This window comes from Lontra canadensis, unplaced genomic scaffold, assembly GCF_010015895.1.
Source record: "Lontra canadensis isolate GAN:19392208 unplaced genomic scaffold, GSC_riverotter_1.0 scaffold17, whole genome shotgun sequence".
Lineage (NCBI taxonomy): Eukaryota > Metazoa > Chordata > Mammalia > Carnivora > Mustelidae > Lontra > Lontra canadensis.
The window spans coordinates 13,089,162-13,097,710 of record NW_022631011.1 but is presented as its reverse complement, the minus strand read 5'-3'; the positions used below and the strand labels follow the sequence as shown (position 1 = coordinate 13,097,710).

The following is an 8,549-nucleotide window of genomic DNA, read 5'->3' as shown; positions in this document are numbered from 1 at the left end:
CCCCTCACGATTTGGGATCTCTTCTGATTTGGCTAAAGCATATTTTCCTGGGGTTGTTGCCACCCTTTTAGTATTTTACTTACTCCTTCATATACTCTTATCTGGACAAAATGACAAGGCGGAAAAATTCACCACAAAAAAAAGAACAAGAGGCAGTACCAAAGGCTAAGGACCTAATCAATACAGACATTGGTAATATGTCAGATTTAGAGTTCAGAATGACGATTCTCAAGGTTCTAGCTGGGCTCGAAAAAGGCATGGAAGATATTAGAGAAACCCTCTCGGGAGATATAAAAGCCCTTTCTGGAGAAATAAAAGAACTAAAATCTAATCAAGTTGAAATAAAAAAAGCTATTAATGAGGTGCAATCAAAAATGGAGGCTCTCACTGCTAGGATAAATGAGGCAGAAGAAAGAATTAGCGATATAGAAGACCAAATGACAGAGAATAAGGAAGCTGAACAAAAGAGGGACAAACAACTACTGGACCACGAGGGCAGAATTCGAGAGATAAGTGACACCATAAGACGAAACAACATTAGAATAATTGGGATTCCAGAAGAAGAAGAAAGAGAGAGGGGAGCAGAAGGTATATTGGAGAGAATTATTGGAGAGAATTTCCCCAATATGGCAAAGGGAAGAAGCATCAAAATCCAGGAGGTTCAGAGAACCCCACTCAAAATCAATAAGAATAGGTCCACACCCCGTCACCTAATAGTCAAATTTACAAGTCTTAGTGACAAAGAGAAAATCCTGAAAGCAGCCCGGGAGAAGAAGTCTGTAACATACAATGGTAAAAATATTAGATTGGCAGCAGACTTATCCACAGAGACCTGGCAGGCCAGAAAGAGCTGGCATGATATATTCAGAGTACTAAACGAGAAAAACATGCAGCCAAGAATACTATATCCAGCTAGGCTATCATTGAAAATAGAAGGAGAGATTAAAAGCTTCCAGGACAAACAAAAACTGAAAGAATTTGCAAACACCAAGCCAGCTCTACAGGAAATATTGAAAGGGGTCCTCTAAGCAAAGAGAGAACCTAAAAGTAGTAGATCAGAAAGGAACAGAAACAATATACAATAGCAGTCACCTTACAGGCAATACAATGGCACTAAATTCATATCTCTCAATAGTTACCCTGAATGTTAATGGGCTAAATGCCCCAATCAAAAGACACAGGGTATCAGAATGGATAAAAAAACAAAACCCATCTATATGTTGCCTACAAGAAACTCATTTTAAACCCGAAGACACTTTCAGATTTAAATTGAGGGGGTGGAAAAGAATTTACCATGCTAATGGACATCAGAAGAAAGCAGGAGTGGCAATCCTTATATCAGATCACTTAGATTTTAAACCAAAGACTATAATAAGAGATGAAGATGGACACTATATCATACTCAAAGGATCTGTCCAACAAGAAGATCTAACAATTGTAAATATCTATGCCCCTAACGTGGGAGCAGCCAACTATATAAACCAATTAATAACAAAATCAAAGAAACACATCGACAATCATACAATAATAGTAGGGGACTTTAACACTCCCCTCACTGAAATGGACAGATCATCCAAGCAAAAGATCAACAAGGAAATAAAGGCCTTAAATGACACACTGGACCAGATGGACATCACAGATATATTCAGAACATTTCATCCCAAAGCAACAGAATACACATTCTTCTCTAGTGCACATGGAACATTCTCCAGAATAGATCACATCGTTGGTTCTAAATCAGGTCTTAACTGTTATCAAAAAATTGGGATCATTCCCTGCATATTTTCAGACCACAATGCTCTGAAGCTAGAACTCAATCGCAAGAGGAAATTTGGAAAGAACCCAAATATATGGCGACTAAACAGCATCCTTCTAAAGAATGAATGGGTCAACCAGGAAATTAAAGAAGAATTGAAAAAATTCATGGAAACCAATGATAATGAAAATACAACAGTTCAAAATCTGTGGGACACAACAAAGGCAGTCCTGAGAGGAAAATATATAGCGGTACAAGCCTTTCTCAAGAAACAAGAAAGGTCTCAGGTACACAACCTAACCCTACACCTAAAGGAGCTGGAGAAAGAACAAGAAAGAAACCCTAAACCCAGCAGGAGAAGAGAAATCATAAAGATCAGAGCAGAAATCAATGAAATAGAAACCAAAAAAACAATAGAACAAATCAACGAAACTAGGAGCTGGTTCTTTGAAAGAATTAATAAGATTGATAAGCCCCTGGCCAGACTTATCAAAAAGAAAAGAGAAAGGACCCAAATAAATAAAATCATGAATGAAAGAGGAGAGATCACAACTAACACCAAAGAAATACAGACAATCATAAGAACATATTATGAGCAACTCTATGCCAACAAATTTGACAATCTGGAAGAAATGGATGCATTCCTAGAGACATATAAACTACCACAACTGAACCAGGAAGAAATAGAAAGCCTGAACAGACCCATAACCAGTAAGGAGATTGAAACAGTCATCAAAAATCTCCAAACAAACAAAAGCCCAGGGCCAGACGGCTTCCCGGGGGAATTCTACCAAACATTTAAAGAAGAACTAATTCCTATTCTCCTGAGACTGTTCCAAAAAATAGAAATGGAAGGAAAACTTCCAAACTCATTTTATGAGGCCAGCCTCACCTTGATCCCCAAACCAGACAAGGATCCCATCAAAAAAGAGAACTACAGACCAATATCCTTGATGAACACAGATGCAAAAATTCTCACCAAAATACTAGCCAATAGGATTCAACAGTACATTAAAAGGATTATTCACCACAACCAAGTGGGATTTATTCCAGGGCTGCAAGGTTGGTTCAACATCCGCAAATCAATCAATGTGATACAACACATTAATAAAAGAAAAAACAGGAACCATATGATACTCTCCATAGATGCTGAAAAAGCATTTGACAAAGTACAGCATCCCTTCCTGATCAAAACTCTTCAAAGTGTAGGGATAGAGGGCACATACCTCAATATTATCAAAGCCATCTATGAAAAACCCATCGCAAATATCATTCTCAATGGAGAAAAACTGAAAGCTTTTCCACTAAGGTCAGGAACACGGCAGGGATGTCCGTTATCACCACTGCTATTCAACTTAGTACTAGAAGTCCTAGCCTCAGCAATCAGACAACAAAAAGAAATCAAAGGCATCCAAATCGGCAAAGAAGAAGTCAAACTATCACTCTTCGCAGATGATATGATACTATATGTGGAAAACCCAAAAGACTCCACTCCAAAACTGCTAGAACTTGTACAGGAATTCAGTAATGTGTCAGGATATAAAATCAATGCACAGAAATCAGTCGCATTTCTCTACACCAACAATAAGACAGAAGAAAGAGGAATTAAGGAGTCCATCCCATTTACAATTGCACCCAAAACTATAAGATACCTAGGAATAAACCTAACCAAAGAGACTAAGAATCTATACACAGAAAACTATAAAGTACTCATGAAAGAAATTGAGGAAGACACAAAGAAATGGAAAAATGTTCCATGCTCCTGGATTGGAAGAATAAATATTGTGAAAATGTCTATGCTACCTAAAGCAATCTACACATTTAATGCAATTCCTATCAAAGTACCATCCATTTTTTTCAAAGAAATGGAACAAATAATCCTAAAATTTATATGGAACCAGAAAAGACCGCGAATAGCCAAAGGAATATTGAAAAAGAAAGCCAGAGTTGGTGGCATCACAATTCCGGACTTCAAGCTCTATTACAAAGCTGTCATCATCAAGACAGCATGGTACTGGCACAAAAACAGACACATAGATCAATGGAACAGAATAGAGAGCCCAGAAATAGACCCTCAACTTTATGGTCAACTAATCTTCGACAAAGCAGGAAAGAATGTCCAATGGAAAAAAGACAGCCTCTTCAATAAATGGTGTTGGGAAAATTGGACAGCCACATGCAGAAAAATGAAATTGGATCATTTCCTCACACCACACACGAAAATAGACTCAAAATGGATGAAGGACCTCAATGTGAGAAAGGAATCCATCAACATCCTTGAGGAGAACACAGGCAGCAACCTCTTTGACCTCAGCCGCAGCAACATCTTCCTAGGAACATCGCCAAAGGCAAGGGAAGCAAGGGCAAAAATGAACTATTGGGATTTTATCAAGATCAAAAGCTTTTGCACAGCAAAGGAAACAGTTAACAAAACCAAAAGACAACTGACAGAATGGGAGAAGATATTTGCAAACGACATATCAGATAAAGGGCTAGTGTCCAGAATCTATAAAGAACTTAGCAAACTCAACACCCAAAGAACAAATAATCCAATCAAGAAATGGGCAGAGAACATGAACAGACATTTCTGCAAAGAAGACATCCAGATGGCCAACAGACACATGAAAAAGTGCTCCATATCACTCGGCATCAGGGAAATACAAATCAAAACCACAATGAGATACCACCTCACACCAGTCAGAATGGCTAAAATTAACAAGTCCGGAAATGACAGATGCTGGCGAGGATGCGGAGAAAGGGGAACCCTCCTACACTGTTGGTGGGAATGCAAGCTGGTGCAACCACTCTGGAAAACAGCATGGAGGTTCCTCAAAATGTTGAAAATAGAACTACCCTATGACCCAGCAATTGCACTGCTGGGTATTTACCCTAAAGATACAAACGTAGTGATCCGAAGGGGCACGTGCACCCGAATGTTTATAGCAGCAATGTCTACAATAGCCAAAGTATGGAAAGAACCTAGATGTCCATCAACAGACGAATGGATAAAGAAGATGTGGTATATATATACAATGGAATACTATGCAGCCATCAAAAGAAATGAAATCTTGCCATTTGCGATGACGTGGATGGAACTAGAGGGTATCATGCTTAGCGAAATAAGTCAATCGGAGAAAGACAACTATCATATGATCTCCCTGATATGAGGGAGAGGAGATGCAACATGGGGGGTTAATGTGGTAGGAGAAGAGTAAATGAAACAAGTTGGGATTGGGAGGGAAACAAACCATAAGTGACTCTTAATCTCACAAAACAAACTGAGGGTTGCTGGGCAGAGGGGGGTTGGGGGGGGTTATGGACATTGGGTAGGGTATGTGCTATGGTGAGTGCTGTGAAGTTTGTAAACGTGGAGATTCACAGACCTGTACCCCTGGGGGAAAAATATATATATATATATATGTTTATAAAAAATAAAATTATAAAAAAACAAACAAACAAACAAACAAAAAAACAAAAAAACAAAAAAACAAAAAAAAATAAATAAATAAAATCTTTAAAAAAAAATGATATTCTTTAAGATGATAAATTTCAGCATGATTAGGAAATTGAGAACATAATTATTTCACAACACTATATAATATTTTAAAAATTTTATTGGTTGTCCTATATTTCTCTGATGCTTATAGTAGTCCCTGGAAAGAAATAAAATGTAAGAAAGCTACATGCATCATTTTAAATCTTCACAGATATTCTGAATATATGCACTATACACTCCATGCCTCGCAAAATTCTTTCCAAGCTCACAATGATGTGTTTCTTTTTTTCCATTTATTCCTTCTTTTTTCTTTCCTTTCCTTCTTCCTTCCTCCAATCTTTCTTCTCCTTCCTTCTTTCCTTCTTCCCTTTCTTCTTTCCTTCTTTCCTTCCCTCTCTTCCCCTTCCTCCCCCTCTCCTCCCTTTTGCTCCCTTCCTCCTTTGGTTTCATTTATTCACTGGTTAACTCACCCATTCAAAAAGACTGAAATGCCTTTCCTTGAGTGCCTAATATGGCATTTCATTGAGTACCTAATATAGGACAGAAACTGTGCATGTTACACAAAGGAGATAAAAATCACAATGCATCTCCTACCCTTAAAAACATTATAGTCTAAAAAAAAGTAGACAAGCAATCACTCATTTCAACAGTGTTGTAAGTACTGGTATGAATGTAAACAGAGAGTGCAATTAGAGGCCAAAGCGGACAGAATAAAGTGAGGAGACTGTTTTACCAATGATCTTACTCCTTCCAAGCTGAAGTTTAAAATGAAGAGGATTCATGGGGTTCCTAGGTGGCTCAGCTGATTAAGCATCTGATTCTTGATTTTGGCTCAGGTCATGATCTCAAGGTCCTGAGACCATACCCTGCTGGGCTCCAGAAAAGTGTGGAGCCTGCTTAAGATTGATTCTCTCTCTCCCTCTTCCTTTGCCCCTCCCCTCACTGCTCACATGCACATGCATGTGCTCTCTCTCTCTGAGAAAAATTAAATGAATGAATGAATGAATGAATGAATAAATAAATAAATAAATAAAAATGAGGGGATTCAGTCAGACCATGGTAGGACTGGAAGGATGAGTAAGTTGAATACCAACTTTATAGTCAGAGAGAACTGTATTTATGAAAAAAAAAATCAAAACAGAATAAAGAAAGCTCTTGGCACATTTCTGGCCTCTTGCAATTTTTCCAGGTAGCTAGAGAACAGAGTTGGAGGAAAAAGTGTAACTACAGAGAACCTGGTCAAAGAAACAAGGGCAAATTGAAGAGATACTTAGATTACTATCTATTTAAGATCAGTTTCTTCCAACTCATTGTTCCTATGTCATCCCCCCTGGCACTTAGGCCCACTGTGTTTTAGTTTAGTGTTTTAAGCCTTGCCTTTTTCTGGATTCTTTTACATTGCCTATGCAGCAGTGTAAGTCATGTCCATATTAAGTTAGGGACATATTCCCTATAGTGCATGAAAGAGAACAAAATGAAAACATTTTCAGGGAAACAAAATTTTGAAAATATCAAATCTAGCTCACTAAAAAAGCTTATAAAGGATATACTTTAGTAACAAGAAAAAATAATGTAATTAGGAATGTCCAATAAACAAAGGAACTGTGCAAAAAGATTACAATGGGAAAAATATAATCAAATATTTATTATGTAAACTAATAAAACTTATCTTAATACAGGGATTATTAAATAAAATAGGCATAACATGATGGAAAGTAAACTACCTATCAAGAAAAAATCATAAGATCCTCAAACTTCAAGAAGAAGTTAAAGATGGTGATTATGATTTATAATCAGTAAATGAAATATCCGTTCCAAAACTTCTAATAATTTATAGCTTAAAAATGTAAAAATCAAGTATATCATAAGCAAAAACTTAATTCTAAACATTCTAAACTTAGTTTCATTTAAACATGGTTACAAATTATATAAAGCAGAAAACAACAACAACAAAAAAATGGAAACAATAAGAAAGAAATCCACTATCACACTGAAACATTTTAATACAGTTCTCAGTAATTTAGATCAGAAAATAAATCAGAATATAAAAGATTTAAATAACAGAATTAGCACAGTTTACACAAAATGAACCTATTTAGGATTGCATCCCACTACCAGAGATAAAAGTTTTCCTAAATAAAATATTTATGCAAATTACCCATGTAGTAGGACAAAAATTAAATCTTCATGAATTTTAAATAGTACTTACCATATAGACTACATTTATAAATAAATCAGAATTACATTAAAAATTTATTTAAAAAATAACTTTAAAATTCAGTGGAGATATGAGTTAATTTGTCTAAGACTAATCTTGGGTTGATTTTCCAGAATTTGCCTTCTACAAAGTTCCAAGGAAACTGCTTGAGGTTCAATTTAGAAAAACTACCCAAATAAGTGGACAGATAGATCATGTTTATGTTTAGGTATCCCCATCATAAAGATCTCATTTTTCCATCATACAATCCATAAATGAATATGATTCCAATCATAATTCCAATAAAACTTCTGAAGGAAATGAGTAAGATAACACTGAAATTTATACAGAAGAACAAAGGTCAAGAACAGCCTAAAACTCATAAAGAAAGGTAAGACTGAGGGATTCACCACAATAGATAATCAAAAATCATTAGAAGCTTAGTAATATAGACATAAAGTGCTGAGGTAAAGATGGTTAAGTAAACCAAAGATGGAAAAGATACACACAAATATGGAAGCCTCACATGTGACAGAGATGGCACTGAATATTAATATAGAAATATAATTAATTGCAACGATTTGTTTTCTATTTAAGAAAAAAAATGTAATTGGAACCTCAACTTCACACCATACCCATATATGAATTTCATATTGATTATGCTTCACATGTGGCAAATGAAATATGCATTCCTAAAATTCTAGATAGTTTCTTACTTTTAAACTTATAAATAAAAGGTAGGAGAAAAATATCAGTTTTGAATATTTTAAACATAATTTCATCTAGAAGCATCATGTAAATATGGAAAGCCAAATTTCAAAACATTTAGAATAAAATATCAGAGAATATTTTTTTACTTCAATGTAGAAAAAAAAATTCTTAAATTCAGAAAAGCACAAAAGTCGAAGGGAAGTATAACTTTTCTATATTAAAACTGAAGTTTTTCTTCATCAGAAGTTACCATAAAGAAATGAAAGATGAATGGACAAAAATATTTTTAATATATGTAACTTTAAAATATTTAGTATCAATAATATACAAGTTCTTACAAATTAAGTCAAAATAATCATGCAACAGATGGGGAAAAATCATGAGCAGCT

The 8,549-nt window shown here is 35.5% G+C and overlaps 1 protein-coding gene across 5 annotated transcripts in view; it reads right to left on the bottom strand.

Annotated features, from left to right (window-relative positions):
• Positions 1-8,549, bottom strand: part of CCDC178 (coiled-coil domain containing 178) — a 427,466-nt gene that overhangs the window by 321,298 nt on the left and 97,619 nt on the right. The gene's annotated exons all lie outside the window — the stretch shown is intronic.